Genomic DNA, 16,188 nt, shown 5'->3' with positions numbered 1-16,188 from the left:
AATGTGAAATATCTTTTTCTTTCTCATGATTCAAAAATTAATACTGTAGGTCCAGATTCTTAAATGTATTTGGACACGTAATTTCCACTCATTTCAGCAAGAGCTTGCTTGTAACTAATTTAGAGGAATTTGCCTTTCTCTTTACCCCATAATATTCCAATATAAACAAGTATTTTGCTGGATACCAACAACATTTCCCAAAGAAGAACTAAGAGTATAATTGAATGTTTAGACCCTGGAACCCAGTCAATTAGAATTTGTATGAGGCTGAATTGTTGCCTTCTTTCACTGAAGTCAATATGAATTTTCCTACGGAAAATGATGAGAAGGAAATGGAATCCTGGGAATGCTTACAAGGAGAAAGATGAAAAAAAAAAAACCAAAAAACCTGATGTAAAATGTCAGAGATTTGTTTTCTGAAATCAAAAATTATCACAAGGCTAGATAAAACAGGAAAGCCAGGAAGTAAAATCACTGAAACCCACACAATTCTTGTCATTTTGAGAGGGGAAAAAGTAAACCAAGTAGAGTTTCATTGTGTGAAAAGAATGTTGGTTGACACAGGAAATATCCTCCAGTGATTAAGTCACACAGTATTTAAAAAGGAATTCAGCCTTGCGGTACTCTGGTTCTACACTTATTAAAATGGGAGTTATAGTAGGGGAAAAACACTCAAGCTCAAGAACATTTGAAAACTACAGTGTCAGAATGTTTTAATTTCTTTATTGTCCTTGAGAAAAAATGCAGTTGCCTGAAATTCTGAGAAGTTAGAATCTTGATTAAGCAGCTTAACTGTAGTGTTTGAAATATAACTCTGCAGTCCTTTGCTCTCACAGGTTTTTGCTAATGATATGTGTTCATGTGCATGCCTGAAGTTTTATCATTGTAACTCTCATTAGCCTGCACAAGGGCCATGTGGATAATTTCCCATGTAACGTTGAAATCTAATTTTTTTACTGACCTTAAAGAGATATATGGGGCTAATTCCTGGCAGTCATGCAAGAGATGAACCCCAATGTGTTGTTTGTGAATAGATTCTGGCAATTTCTGAGATGCACCCATATTTTGCTGAGAAGTAACCGAAATAGCCATTAATATACGTAGGAGTTGTGGCTCCAGTTTTGAATCACTTAGATGTAAAATATACATAGCATTACAGTGTGTAAGTTATTGCTTGCCTGATACAACTGAGATTTATACATGCTTTCATGAAAAGTCATGGTTTTCAGCATGAATATATAAAATGTGTGTAAGAGTTCAGATGCTTTCCTATGAGGTTTCCTCATAGGAAACACCAGCGGTTCTTGCTAGGAAACTTAATCAGGAAGCAGTAAACTGCCTGTGATTTTTAATATACCATTTTGATTTTTAAACAGACTAGGCGAGGACTGTACTGAACTCTGAGACTGCTCTGCCTGCACAGCAGGGAACAGCTAATAAAACTGCTCAGTGTATTTTCTTAAGCTTCAAATTCTACTGTATAAGTGATACTGATAGAGGAGATTTGGAAGAAGAACTTTGCCCCTGCCTTTGTCTTTATTCTGGCACTGTCTGGTGTGACTCAGCTGCATGTCACTGAAGCTTGAATGCTTCCTATAGAAAAGACAATAGAAATGTCTGAGGCCAGTAGGAAGGCTTTATTGCTCAGGGCTGGTGGGCAGCAGATGGTGATCTGGGGTAGCTCTCTCCATTTGCCCAGTCACAGGAAGTGGTCTTTCACCAGGCATATAAGAACGATCAAGGGAGGATGCAGATGACATGTCAATAAAATTTCTTGCTGGATTCCTTGCCTCTGGGAACAGAAGGTGGAATTTCTGGGTAAGGAGAATGGAAACAGAAGCAGGAGGTAATAGGAATTACAGCTAAATCTTACTACAAGTCTTCTCAGGGAGTTATTTTCCCCTTTCCATGAAGATGAAAAGCCTTAGTAAAAAAAACTGTGAAATTTGGATCACAGCTCTGTGATTAGAGCTTTTAAGGTATGGATGCACAAATGTTTATTTCCATCTCATGAAAATGTATGCCAGTAACATGAAGATATACACACTTATTTTAAAATGTTTATGCTGGTGTTATATTTTGATCCTTTCTCTGTGATTTAATGTTGGATTCAGGGCTCCCTTTTTAGTTCTATCTTTACAAAAATAAAACAGTTTAAGATTTAGCCTCAAGATACCTAGCACAATATTGTTCCCTCTATGTTTATAATTATGACAGGAGCTGTATTCTGAAAGCACTAAGCCTCTCTGAAGTCCTTGAAAAATTTGAGCAATGCAACTAGTGCCTCAAGAAGCAGAGGTAATGGGTGGAACCAGGCAACTGGAACATGCAAAAGATGCCCTTCTTGTACTGTATTATTTTTTAAATCATTCTAGATGGCCAGGCTTCAGGCTATATGTGAGCTTATTTTATTACCAGATCTACACTTTCTTGGCATAACTTTTCTAGTTGTTGTTTGGGATTCAACTCCAAACCCAACATTGTTGCTTTGAAAAAGCTTTTTAGCTACATATCCCACCCCTGGGATAATTCTTGGGAAAGCTTGTAAAAATTTTGATCAAGGCGTACCTGAACTCATGAATACTGATTGTCCTATGGTAAGCAGCTCTGGGAAGCCCTGAACATGTGCCACTGCTTGACAGAGAACTGGTGACTGTTTGGGAGAACTCATCTCCATTTAGGTTTCCTTAAAAAGCCCTGTAAGAGTTAGTGTAGATAGTGCAAGAATAAATGTGTTCAGAGAGTTGTTAACACTAGTTGGCAACATAGATTTAATGAGTTTGCATGTCACGTATAACTCTGATGATTAGTAACTAAGTGAAAAGGTATTCCTGCAGGATGCTGCTAAGTGTAAGACAGACAGACTCTGCTAGGGATATTTATTTCATGGCTGCTCTTCAGAAGAGGCACAGCCTCACTGCATAAGTGAGTTAGCACATGTTCCCCAGTCAGTAATGAATTTCCTGTTCAGCACTAATGCAAAAATGGGGGCTTTGCAGTTTCATCAAGCAGAATGGGCAGAAAGATAGAACATGCTCTAAAATCACATCTTACATCAACCTCAAAATTTGAAACACAATTTAACTATATGGATGAGATCAAATCATGCTCTGGAAAGAGATTTTTAAAAATTTTGAGTGTTAAACAAGTAAAAGGAAATGCTGCTAGGAAATCATAATAAAAAATCTGCCATGGAAACTTAATGATGTTTATCTACATTGAATATTGCTTTAAAATCTGCCATCTTGCTGATAACCCCAGTTTTCCGTGTGGAATGCTAAATATTCACACAATACTGTTAACTTTCATGGCACTTCAGAAATGTTGAAATCAATCCAAAGCCTGCTGAAATGAGTTGGGTTTTTTTAACATGATCTTTTTAATCAGGTGAAGTTTTTCACTTTCTAGTGGGCTGTGGATCAACCTTCATTATTAAAGCAGAATGGGACTCAGCTGTGGTCCTGGAGTACTCTCATTATAACAGCAAAACAAAAAAATCCCCTCAGACAATTGGTGCATAAAGACACCTTCTGCAGATGATAGTCCTATGTTTGTCCTGTTAGATGGCTAGCAAGTGTAGCTGGGTGCAGAGCTCTAGTGGGCTCATATTAGTAGAATTTTAAAGAATTTTTTAGAAACTGAGTGGGTCCATGTAATATACTGAGCAGCTGAAGTTCAGAAGAGGAGACAGAAAAACAAGGGAAATGAAAGAATGAGTGCAGAGCAAGCAAACTAGAAGAATGGTATCTGGGGTGCAATGAAAATGCTATAGATACTCGGGGATTTTGAATCTGGTGACAAACAAACATTAATTGAGAATATCTGTAAGAAACACAAAGGAAAGGACTGGAATTTTCTTTGCATTAAGAAAATGGCAAGACTTTTTGTATTACAGGGATGTAAGTGCCTGCCCTGCATCTGCAGTTTCTAACATCTGAAAACCCTGAAGGTCTGATCACACTAGAATGTTATTACTGTGGCTCATAGACTGAAGATTTTTGATGTATAGTCCTATAATTGATACACAGTCTATTCTTCAGCCCGTAAAGAGGTGTCCTGAGTAGAGGTCTGCTCTGTGAAAGTGCTTCAAAATTCATACATATTTAGAAACACTTGTAGTCAAAACATTTTAAACTTCAGCTTGCAGAAACAAATTTGGCCTGAAAGCACAATATACAAAGGGAGCTCTTTTATTATTTCATCAATAGATATAATAGTGGGGGATATTTTTTTAATAATTTGGATGTTCTCTATTTTTCATTCTGTGCTATGAAAGCTTCTGTTCTCCCATCTGGTTTTCTTTACTGTGAGTTACATCTACAAGCCCTTGATTCAATATGGCATTTGCACCTACACTTGTAAACATGAAGTAGGGAAAAGACAATTATATACTTTAGTACTGTGCCAGTCTGGGACCCCGACAGTGCTTTCTATCATAGATTTCTTGCATTGAGTTTGATGGAATGTGTTCTGCGACTTCTGGAAGGAAGTGATTTATATTTCTTCTATAGCCTTATTCTTTTGTACATGACATATAGTTCTGAATACTTATGACTGGAATAGTCTTTGCCAAAGAGAAAATTTATTACCAGGGAAAACCTTTTGTGGATGGGTTTGGTTTTTAGTTCTGTGTTCAGGAAAAGGAACTGCAAATATGCTATTTGCAGCTGCAAATGTTTGTTGTGTAAAGCTCATTGGCAAAAAATTAAATCATTTACATACCCCCCCACTTTTTTAAAAACAAAAGATTAATTTGCACGAAGTCCAGTTATGCAGACAATTACAGTAAGCGTACATAGGTAAAATATAGATGGTAATACAAGAGAAAATGTATAATACTATAAAATTTGTTCAAGTAAATACCTTATCTTAAGCAGTAATTATACAGCTACAAGTTTAGGGCAGCAAATGGATGACAGAACTATTGGAGAGCACATTTGCAATTCTACATGCTGTCATTCAGTAAGAAAATCATCTTGATTTATTCACACTTGATGTTGCTGATTCTTTTGAAGATCAATTTTGAGTTGGCTAAATTTTTGCCATAATAATAATTTTAAGGTAAAGGAAGATGCTGAAAATACATTTCATGGAATATCCTGTTATGATGATAGCCTAAGGGGAAGTAGCTTGAACTACCTGTTGTAGGTGTCTGGAGTCATCACAAACAAGGCTTGTCTAGGTCTCCCAGGTCACACTACTGAAATCTTTTATCCATTGACCGTAAGACCACATAATTAAAGCTCTGCTTATTTCTGCCTCTGCAGGTTCCTGCAGAAAAAAAGGTGTTTGCTAGAATAGGATACCACTGCATATATACAAGAAGGCAGTTTCATTAACTTGCCTGTTTTCATACAGAAACCTCTGCCTATTTTAGAAACTATGGTGTTCTGATTGTTTTGTCTTTCAACTTTCCATGTCCGCATCAGTAGGAAAACCGACAGTTATGTTTCCCTACACGGATGTAATTTCCTCTGAACATGTTGCAGCCACTACCTCTACTAAGACAGAGGGAGAAAATATGTTTCAATAAAAAGCAGAATTACATTGCATATGTAATGAAGCTGCTGTGCAGGTAACTTTAATTCTGGTGCTCTCTAGAGCCTGATAGCTTGCCTTTGCAATATGTTAGCAATATTCAGAAGTGGATATAAATTTTACCTATAAAGGACTAAAATTCACATAGCATGATTACTAGTTGAAAATATATTCCCTTTTCCAGGTAGTGAAAAAAATCTTATTAACTAGCATAGATTTTTTTTCTTTTAATACATTTTTGTATACTGATACACACATGCATTTTCATTACCCGGCTTTTTTAAAAACAAGATTTTAAATTACTGTCTTATAGAGTAGAAACTGAAATCAAGCTGTGTAGAAATCATACATTCTAGCTATCAGCTAGATGGCTGTAAATCATAGTGAACTGAGCTCTGAAGCTTCCACCATGAATAGGTCCATGAATTGTTTAGTTTTTGATACAATTTCAGCCCCCACATTCCAGTTGGAATAATGTGAAAACTAGAAGTATGAAATACAAAAAAATAGTCAAAATCCTCCTATCCTACCTTAATACTTGACAAACTCACTTTGACAACAACAACAAACAAAAAAGCAGTCAGTGCTCTGGTTCAACATTTCAGAACAAAGCAATTTTCCCATTTTTGTTTGAATACCAAATTGGTTTTAATTTAGAAATATCATATTAAATATGTCAATTTAAAGAAAACTCCAGATATTCTTAATTACCTGGAATAATATTCCTTTTTTTTTCTCTATGGGAGATTTTCAATATCGGTTGTTGTAGGCTTTTCTATAAAAAGGAGTTCTAAATGATGCACAGTGAAATCACACGTGACCCTTTGATTTGCACTAGATCAAACTAACTGGATAGATACCCTCAAGAAGAATATGATGTATGCAACTGCAGTATGTCTGCTGCTTGGTCAGATAGGTGTGCTCTCTTTTGGTAAATTCTTCTATTTGAGATGATGCTTCTGTGTTCCTGGCTGCCATTCCTTGTTGCTTTGTTGCTCTAGCAGAAACACTTAAATCTGTTTACTTAAACGTTATGCTGGTTGACTTTTACCATCATCTTAAACTGTGGTATGGAGTCAAGATCAAACTTGTCTCTGCCCAGACAGTGCAGGGCAAGGCTGGCCTCCAGTGAGAGCTGGTTCTGTGTCCAAAGTGCTGGCACTTCTGTCCTAGCCTGGCACCAGTGCATCAGTCTGGATTACCAGTCTTTAGAGCTATGTGGGACAAATGATCCTATTTTCCACATTTGGAGAGAAAGCTGAATTTGAGTTTTGTAGCCAAAAATGCTGCAGGAAGTGTCAGGAGGCCTAACCCTTCTAAGTGAGGTAGATATGGACCTGTGTATATGCAGGTCTTCTTGTTTTACAGACAGTTTGGAGGTTTGGGTCTAAATGATAAAATATGCAGTTTGTTCATGTCTGGGAGCTTGTTTTGATCCCAGGTGTCAGAATAGAGAACATTATGGTTCAGTGTCCTGTCTCTGGCAGAAGTTTTCATGTGATGCCTTGGAAAAAGTGTTAGAACTGGGATAACATATGTCCTGTCCTAACAGTTTCTCGTTTCCAGCTATTTTGTGTTAAAGCTTCCTGGGTTTGGTGTGGTTTCTGTTTACTCATGATCCACCAGTCAACCACCTATGAAGAGGAACAGCTGCTGTTTGTTTGGAACTTCAGTGTTTGCTGGCTTTGCTTATACTCCACAGCTTTGGGGTAAGGAGTTGAATGATCAATTCCACTTCCCCTTCTCTGTGCTCATCATGGATATGAGAGACATCTGTCATATCACTTACACTAATTTCTTTGCAAGCCAAAGAGTTTGTCATTGTGTAGGTGAAGTTACATCATAAAGGCTGTGGTTAATATGTGGTGGATAAGCACAACACATTTACAATCGTTAATAAAATCAAATTGCATCCATTCTAAAAAATGGCAATATGCATTGGAATGACAGTTACACGTCTTCAAGAATGAAACATGCTAGTTCTGGATGTGAAATTTTTAAGCTTCAAATAAGCATTAAAATTACAGACCTGGCAGATTAATGGTACTCTTATTATTCTTCTAAATGTAGGTATTTTATCCAAATATACAGTCATGTTAAGCTGTGTCACTTAGGAAAGCTGTTGGAATTGCTTATATCTATAGGGGAAAAAAAGAAAGAAATATAAATTAGCCTGTGTTTGCTTAAATTGTCACTAAATTGCATGCCTTCCTTACTACACAGTGGAGGAAAATCATGTCTACTGTATTGCTGCTACATTGAAATAACTTCCTTATCTCTTATGACTGTCTGTTGGTCCTGTTTGATGGCTTTTCTCAAATCTCTGCTCCCAGAATTTTTTTATTATAAAACAATCCCAATTTTCACTAAAACAAAGCCTACAGCCTTCTTGATGGTAGAGAGAAGCTGTAATGTACAATGTTCTTCAAAAATAAAAGACTAATAGAAAGTCCAATTAAATAAATAACATTATTTTGTTAGTGCTGGCCTAACAAATTTTTGAACAGTTGGCAATTTTTCAGAAGTTAGAAATCCTACATAAACCTAAGATACTGCTGTGAATACTGGTATATAAGGATCTTGCAATTTCACAGCTGGAAACTTGAGTAGACTCTAAATGAAACACTTTACAATTAAATCATCCTTCAAGCATCCTTCTTCAGCTTGCTGCCTTTTAGATCTTCACTGTGAGGCAAAATCCTGCATTTCTCTTGAAAAAGAAATAAAGATAGGGGAGGAGAGAAAAATTAAGATTCAGTTATGAAAAGAAATTCAGCTAAGTAAATGGGGAGCCTCTTTCTCTTTCCTAATCTTAGTAAAAATGCTGTTTAATAAGATACCAACAACATTCAATTAGCATCGATTTATGCAAGATGCTACAGACATATTTGTACTAGGTCACACTCATTCAAAATATTAGAGGTGTAATTACCAGCTGTGTGCTACAAAACTAAGTGGAACAATATATTTATCTCGCAAACATTCAGAAAAGCATCAAGAAAATGTTCCCATCTGCCGTATGATCACACTAATTTTTCTTTATATCAGCCTTCCTATTACAACAATCACTTAGATAAGAAAAGGACACATTCATGTCTCTCTGGATTTAATTTGCAGCACGCATGCTCTGTAGTTTTTGCAAAATGGTAAATGAGTTACAAATAAATGCTGCCCTGCTCTTCTGGGGATTCACACTTGAACTATTTGGTTGCTTCATGATTTTTTAGTGAGGTTGATTTATCCTGTAGCAGTAGTTGAACAGGAAATGCCAATACCCAGTAACTTAGAAATTTGGGACATTTAATGTACAGCTGATTTGATAAGAAAACTGGATGATAATTCCAAACTCAAGGAATAATGTAATTTATTAAAGTACAGAAATAGCATCACAGGTGACAGGTTTTGAACTGGTGGGGAGAAACCGGAAGTGTCTATTAGAAGTGCACTTAGGGAGCTGACAGGTCTGTGGACATTTTGCAGTTAAGAAGACTGTTATTTGGTGTAAGTTATAAAAGGTGGGCTGTTAGGGAAGGGCTAGGAAAACCATGTCTGCAGCAACACGTTGAATGCTTATAAGTGAAGGAACAACCACATGAGCTTTTTTGAAGGTGAAAGGCAAGGTCTAAATGTCACAAATGGTAGATCTGTAAATTGCATCTTAGAAAAGGAATTTCCTGGTCTTTGCCATAATATCCTTTTCTTCAGTGATCAGTAGTGGTGCTAGAATGCCATCAGGCAACTTAGTGTTCCCCTCTTGAAAACTCCTATTAGAAAGCTGCAAATTATAGCACTCAAATTTACAAATTCATAGGCTAAAGGACAATGTCTTTTATCTTGTTTGTGCTGATAGAGCAAGAAATAAAAAGAAAAAATATTATAAGCCACCTGCTTTTTTATTATTTTTTTCTGCACATTCTGCACAGTTGTCTGTACTCAAGCGTGCTTATTTCAGTCTGACAAATCACAAGCACCCTATTTATCTTAATTTTTGTTAATAGTAGGCACAGATGTCTGAGGCAGAAAGTAAAATATGAGTTTGTAAGTATTTTAGGTCTCCAGTAATCATAACTGTGAAGCACCTTGTCCAGCAGAACAGATAGAATAGGAAAGAAAAATACTGAATGCTCATCGTCTTTATTTCTTTTCCTCCAGCTGTGATATTTGTCACCCAGCTGCTATGCACACAGCTTCTTTCTTTGTCGGTGATATATGGCTTATGTCTACATTTTCAAAGGACAAGTGTGAAAAAAAAGTGTGATTGTTATTCGAAGTAGCATAGTTTGAAATAAATATTATACTTTTCACAGCACTGAGGGAAGGTTTTGTTCACAGAGACCCCAAATACCTTTTGTAAGTAATCCCAATTTGTTCTTTTTCTGTCTGGAGTGCAAAATGGGAGATGAGGCTAATCAAACCTCAGTAAAGCTTTGCCTTGGTAGTTCAGCATCACCAGTTTCAAGCATAAAAGAGCAGTACTTCAGTACTTCAAGAACATACAGTGAAATGGGGAAAGGCCAAAATAGCTAGCTTTTACTCTCATGTTTTTATTAAATAGAAACCTCTCTTATTTGCTGCTGGACATGGAACAGTTCTTAACGTTAGTGTATCTTTCTTGTCAAACACTGCTCTGTTTGTGTGTATAGAAGTAAGCCTAGGAAAGAGAAGCATTGCAAACCTAAAAAATAATAGATATGAAGGGAGTGGAGGAAGGGGGGGGAAACTATGCTGTGTCCATATCTACATATAGAAAATTATTCCATATTTCTTGTCAGTTATGATGCTTATCTTGAAGCCATCTCCTATTTTCTGTTGGAAAAGTGTATCAAAATAAGAAAGAATCACAGAAGAAGCAAAGGGCACAAGGAGGTCTACCAAATGAAAGTGGTAAAGTAGCACGGGTGAAATAATCTAGTTAAGGATGAAATTAATACATAAAGTTTCTTCAGTCTTGTGAAGGCTATTGCTGATTATACGTCCCTATTATACCCTAAAATTAAATATCTCTCTATTTGACTCACTTGCTTTTGCCTACTGTCATGTTAGAGGTTTCAGTCATTGGATAGCTTATTTTCATGTCTTATATGAAATTAAATTTGAAGTTATGACCTTTTCTTTTAAGCTTCCTATTTAATTTGGTGGCTTGTTGTGAACTGACAAAAAGCACTGTGATAATTTCCTAGCATCTTGGGGACCTTCTTTAATAGCAAAATACCTGCAAAACTCCCTGAGACTGTCTCAAAATGAATGGTTTAAGTCACTCAAAGAATGACCTTCAAAGGTATAGTCAGGGAATCACTGATCATCCCTATTCTTGCTTCCCACCTTATACAGGCAACAGGAATCCCTGGTATGATCAGTGCCTCCCTCCATAGCCATTCAAGAGTTCCTGGTAAAGCCAAGGAATGCTTCACCAGCCAGCTCCTTACAAAAAGGCCAGGGCCTGATGGGAATTCCTGAGATTGTGGAGCATTCCAAAGGATGGTGGTGGGGAGATGCACCACCACAGAGGCATGAAGAAGAATAATATTTTCTTCAAAACATTTGATATGGCTCTTAGATTTTTACCCTGTTCTAAGCTGAACAATACTTCCCTTTGTATTCTAAGAATGACCTTCAGGGTAGTTTGTGCAAAACTGCATAGGATTTTTAAACTCAGCAATCCACCACTGTTTGTGGCATCACTGACCTGCATTATTCTACCTGTACATTCTTTGACATGGTCAGTGTTTAAGCACTTCTAGCTGTGGCAATTCATGCTGACATTTATATTTTCAGTTGTAATTGTTTTATTACATGTCTTCAAAGATTTTCAGATAAGACCTGGAACTCAAATAAAATGAAATAGACTCTTCAGCACATATTTTCTCATAAATTTACAAATTAATATACAGAAAATGAAATATTCACATTAAAGCAGGTCAACCAACAGACTGTATCAATTAAAAAACTAAAATGAAGGAATAATTTGCCATTTGCCAAACTCACTAAATGTGTTAATTTCTTTTTCTCACCTGCTTTTGTTGCTTTGGCGACATATGTTCACTGCAAAATGCAGCTCTGCCTCTTTATTTTTCTTTTTAACCAAAAGTTGGTAAGATTTTCTACATAAAGAATTCTAACAAAGGTGATTCACACACATTTTGTTTTCACTTACTAACTCTCAGTCTAAGAGCATAAAAGTAGATTCCATTGAAAGCTAGTGGAAAAAGAGTCCTACAGCCCTTCCACAGTTATCATGAAGTCTTTCCCAGTGTGACCCTGATCATGCCAATTCATAGCAAAGGCTGCAATGAAATTGCCACACCAAGTAAGCTAAAAGTACAACACATCATGTTGCCAAGCACTATGCATAATTTTTTTTTGACAGATGCCATACTGTTCGGTGTCCTGAAATGAAAATCATTATTTCATGCTCAGGAAAGAAGGTCAGGTGAAATCTCATATTTCCCTGAAGGGGCACTACTCCACACATCAAGTATCATCGAAGGAAGGTCTGCTGATCACAGAGGTAATAGCTGCACCTTCTGGGCATCCTGATCCCATTGGAAACAGCAGGAAGTAGATACCAGTGTAATCTGTGGGCCAAATCATTTCATAAAAACTTTTGCTAGTATTTGTACACCTCAGAGGAAGTCTCTGAGATCTGCTGCTGGTAGGAGAAGTTGCAAGGAAGCTTTGTGGAAGGATTGGTCCAACAGGGGCATCTTCAGTGAGGCTTTGGTGCGAAATAACGCTGAAAGGCTTCCAAGAGGGTGTTAAGCCTGGGACCTCTGCATCTGAAGGAACTTAACAGCAGTAAAATAAGCTAATGGAAAAGAAAAGGACCTGTACTGTGTACCCAAAATTTGGTTCTAACAATCTATAAGGCAATCTGACACAGTAGAGCAAGGAATGCATTTTTTTCCAGAGAAGACCATGAACTACGGCAGGCTAGATTTTCACAGCTGCGTGCAGAAACAAAATACCACAGCCACGCTTGTTCAGGCTGAGGTAAAATTCGTTCAGGGAAGAGTTGAGTGTCTTGATTCAGGGCAATTTGCAAAGCTACAAATTGCAGCAGGCTAATTAGGAATACCTGGAGAAATTCTCCAGGAACTGACCATAAAGGGAAAAGGACAAAGTGTAAAAAGTGAACTGGAGTAATTGTAGAGGAAACATTTTTGCCAAATGTAAATAAGCTGAAGAAAGAGGATTAAAGGTGAGTTGTCGAAGGGTATTTCTGCTCGCTGTGTTAGCTTTTGCTCTTAAAAATTGGTTGCTGTGGGCTATAACACTGAAAAGACTGCATAAGTACTTGCTAAAGAGTATAGGGAACACTGGTAACTAGCAGTATCACACCACATCAAGGCTGCAGAAAGAAGCACACTGCATACTTCCTTTTCAGCAAAAGTCGTTGAATTAGAAACTATGCAGATAGAAATGAACATGTATTGTAGTAATTCTTGTGGCAAATCAACAACTTGTCTATAACAGAGAGAAAATATTGGAGGCAAATAAATAGACTTTAGGTGGTTGTGATCATATAAATAGGATGTGACTTCCCATCTGTCTGTCTCAGAGGCTTTTGCAGTCATGCAGCAAGATGGGGCAGGTAGTGAAGGGTTTTAGTGCCCCTCCAATTTCCAGAATGAAACAGAATTGAAAATTACCTTCTCTGAGCACTCAATCTTTTCTAGATTCTGCATCTTCAGTAAGGTCTGGCCTCTTGTTGAGGGAAGAGAGCAGATCCCAGAAGTAATATAGTCATTCAGTGCTTGGGGGTGTCCCCATGATGCCAATGGTGGCAGAAATTCTTCTACTTCTTGTGACCTGTATTTTACTTCAACACTGTAGCTAATATAGCTTTGGGCCTGGAAATGCTTGCATACCTCATTTGTAGAAATATGTACAGTGGTTCCACAGATTTCCTTGGGACTATTCTTAGGAATGAAGTTACTCATGCAATTGATTGCAAACTTACAGTTTGAGTGTCTAATTTTACACTGGAATGAATAATGTGATTATTTCACCTTCTTCCAATATTTGAACACTTTTCTAGACTTGTGATACTATGTTGAGTATGAAATGTTTTCATCATGCTTGTGTGCTAATTAAGACTTGATGTTTGCTATTTATACACTATAACCTCCTCTAGCATATTTAATATATAACTGAATATTCCTGGTAAGGTATAAATATGTTATTGATGTGCTTCAGTAGGGATTCCCATGCATCAGCAGTTTTATAGGTCACTGCAAATAAGCATCAAGAAAAAAATTATCATCCACTATACTCTCAATCCTCTATGTGACGATAACCATTTTTAAGTTGTACAAAACATAGTTGTCCACCCTGAATCTAACCCATGATCTTTTATGTTAAAGGCCAGAGCATTGCTCTGGAAGTCATGTTAGAACATGGAAACTTGAGTCTGAAAGAAAGAACCTTCTAATCGTTAACTACATAAGATTACAGGTATAGACAGACTGTAGCATGATTTTTAAATTCAGAATGTGAGCAAGAAATGGCCTTTGGTTTTTTTTTCTGTTATTGGTTGGACTATTTCTCCAAACTGCATGGCTTCAGAATACCACATGTCCTCTGCCCAGGAGTGCATTTTGGTAAAGATTATTCAGTATGAAGGCAAAAGATTCTAAGTTTAGAAATAGAGAGCTTTCACCACAGTGCTTTATTCAAATGTGAAGATAGTATTTAAGAATTTTCTGGGAAAAGTAGCACTAGGCAATATAGTTGGTCAAGAAATGAAATGGTTAAATGTGCTTTGGAGGTATGTTAGAAATTAAGTAAATCTTATTTGCTTATCACCTTCTTATATTACCGTTTCTTTCAAAGTTTTCTGCTCTTAATAGTCTGGCCTCATCCCTTTCATTTAATATTCATAGATGTTTGGCTTTCTGCATTGCTTTGATCTGGGATGCTATTGAATTTTTTGACCAGCTGAGCCTTACATGTTTTCACAATTCTTGTTTGTTAAAGGTGTGATTTAAATGCATGTTCTAGGAAAGATATCTGAATCCCAGAGTCTTTTGTGTTTAACAACATTCAAAGCACTGTAAACTGACATATGTCTCTCTTTCAAAAAGCTCTATGTAGCTGGTTGAGACCATGGCCATCTGTCATTTAATATCTGCCAATTTCCAGCTGCAACTGTGGCACTGGTTCGGTAGCCTTCAGTACAGTACCTGCTGCAGACAGCTTTGCAGCCATATCTGAGGTCAGGGTTGGGATTAGCTGACAGCCTGAAACACAGGAGGGATGAAATACAGAATCTTTCAGGAAGTCCTTTTTTGTCTGCATCGTCATTAGAGAGACACCTGGAAAGCTCATGTCCTGGAGCATCAAAATCTTCATTAAAATACCATGTTTCTGAACATGCGAAGCTGTGTCTTGGCCACACGTAATGCATGTTCAGGGTGTCAGTGCTGACTATAAGCTGTGCATAAATCATTTTGCTCCCTTTTCATACTGCACAAAATTCAGTTGGCAATACAAACTTTTACATCATCTAATAGTAAAAAGAGATTGCTTCCAACTTGCAAAATAGGTTATAAAGAGTTTTATCACATAATATCACCAGGTAAGCAGCTCTTGTGACAAGTTTTAGATGATTTTCTCACTCAAAACAAATGTCTGTGTATCCTAGAGAGCTGTCTCAGCTGGAGCTGGCAGTAATTTTTGACAACTATTTTTCTTGTAACAAATATCCATTTTTCTATCAGGTCTTAGGAAAAAAAATGTTTGTGTGACAAAGGGTACTCACAAAAGCTAATCTTCACAGAATCACTTGAGAAAGAATGGTGAGTTGCTTTGAAATGCTTTTCAAGTTGTACTTCTCCACTCCATGACCTTTCTCTTAACTATGATAGTCTCAAAAGTCTTTGCAAATGCCCTATTCACCTTTTGAAAGATTTTGACTGTACCGTGTTCTTAAGAGTGACTAACAGCACAATAAAACCCATCTAGAGTGTGAAAATTTGGCTTCATGTCACTGCTGTGTCATTCTCCCATTTCAGACATTATAACTTCGACCCATGGACTAAATGGGAATGTCTTTTCCACATCTTGACATTTCACAGGAATTTTCATAGGGTTCTGCATTTGTCCTGAGTCAGAGTGGAATGGCTTGTTGAAATGCAGGTTTGGAGAAAAAGTATTTCTCATCTGGGTCTAGTTTTAGCCATATTTAACACTGCCCAATATTCTGTCCAAACTGGCCTTGAACACTGCCAGGGATGAAGCATTTACTACTTCTTTGGGCAGCCTTTTCCAGTGCCTCACCACCCTCACAGTAAAGAATTCTCCCTGCTTAAGTTTAAACCCATTACACCTTGTCCTGTCACTACAGTCCCTGATGAAAAGTCCCTCTCTGGTATCCTTGTAGGCTTCCCTCAAATACTGGAAGGCTGCTAAGAGGTCTCCACACAGCCTTCTCTTCTCCAGGCTGAACAGCCCAACTTTCTTAGCCTGTCCAACTCCAGGTAGACAATGTCAGCTGCTTTGCTCCTGTCCATCAGTTCTGTAGCCCCATCATAGAAGGCCACTAAATTGGTCAGGCAGGATTTGCCCTCAGTGAAGCCATGTTGGTGTCACCAACCACCTTGTTTTTTTTCATGTTCCTCATGTTTCCAGGAAAATCTGCTCCATGATCCT

This window comes from Lathamus discolor, chromosome 9 (genome assembly GCF_037157495.1).
Source record: "Lathamus discolor isolate bLatDis1 chromosome 9, bLatDis1.hap1, whole genome shotgun sequence".
Classification (NCBI taxonomy): Eukaryota; Metazoa; Chordata; class Aves; order Psittaciformes; family Psittacidae; genus Lathamus; species Lathamus discolor.
Note: the sequence above shows the minus strand (reverse complement) of the source record.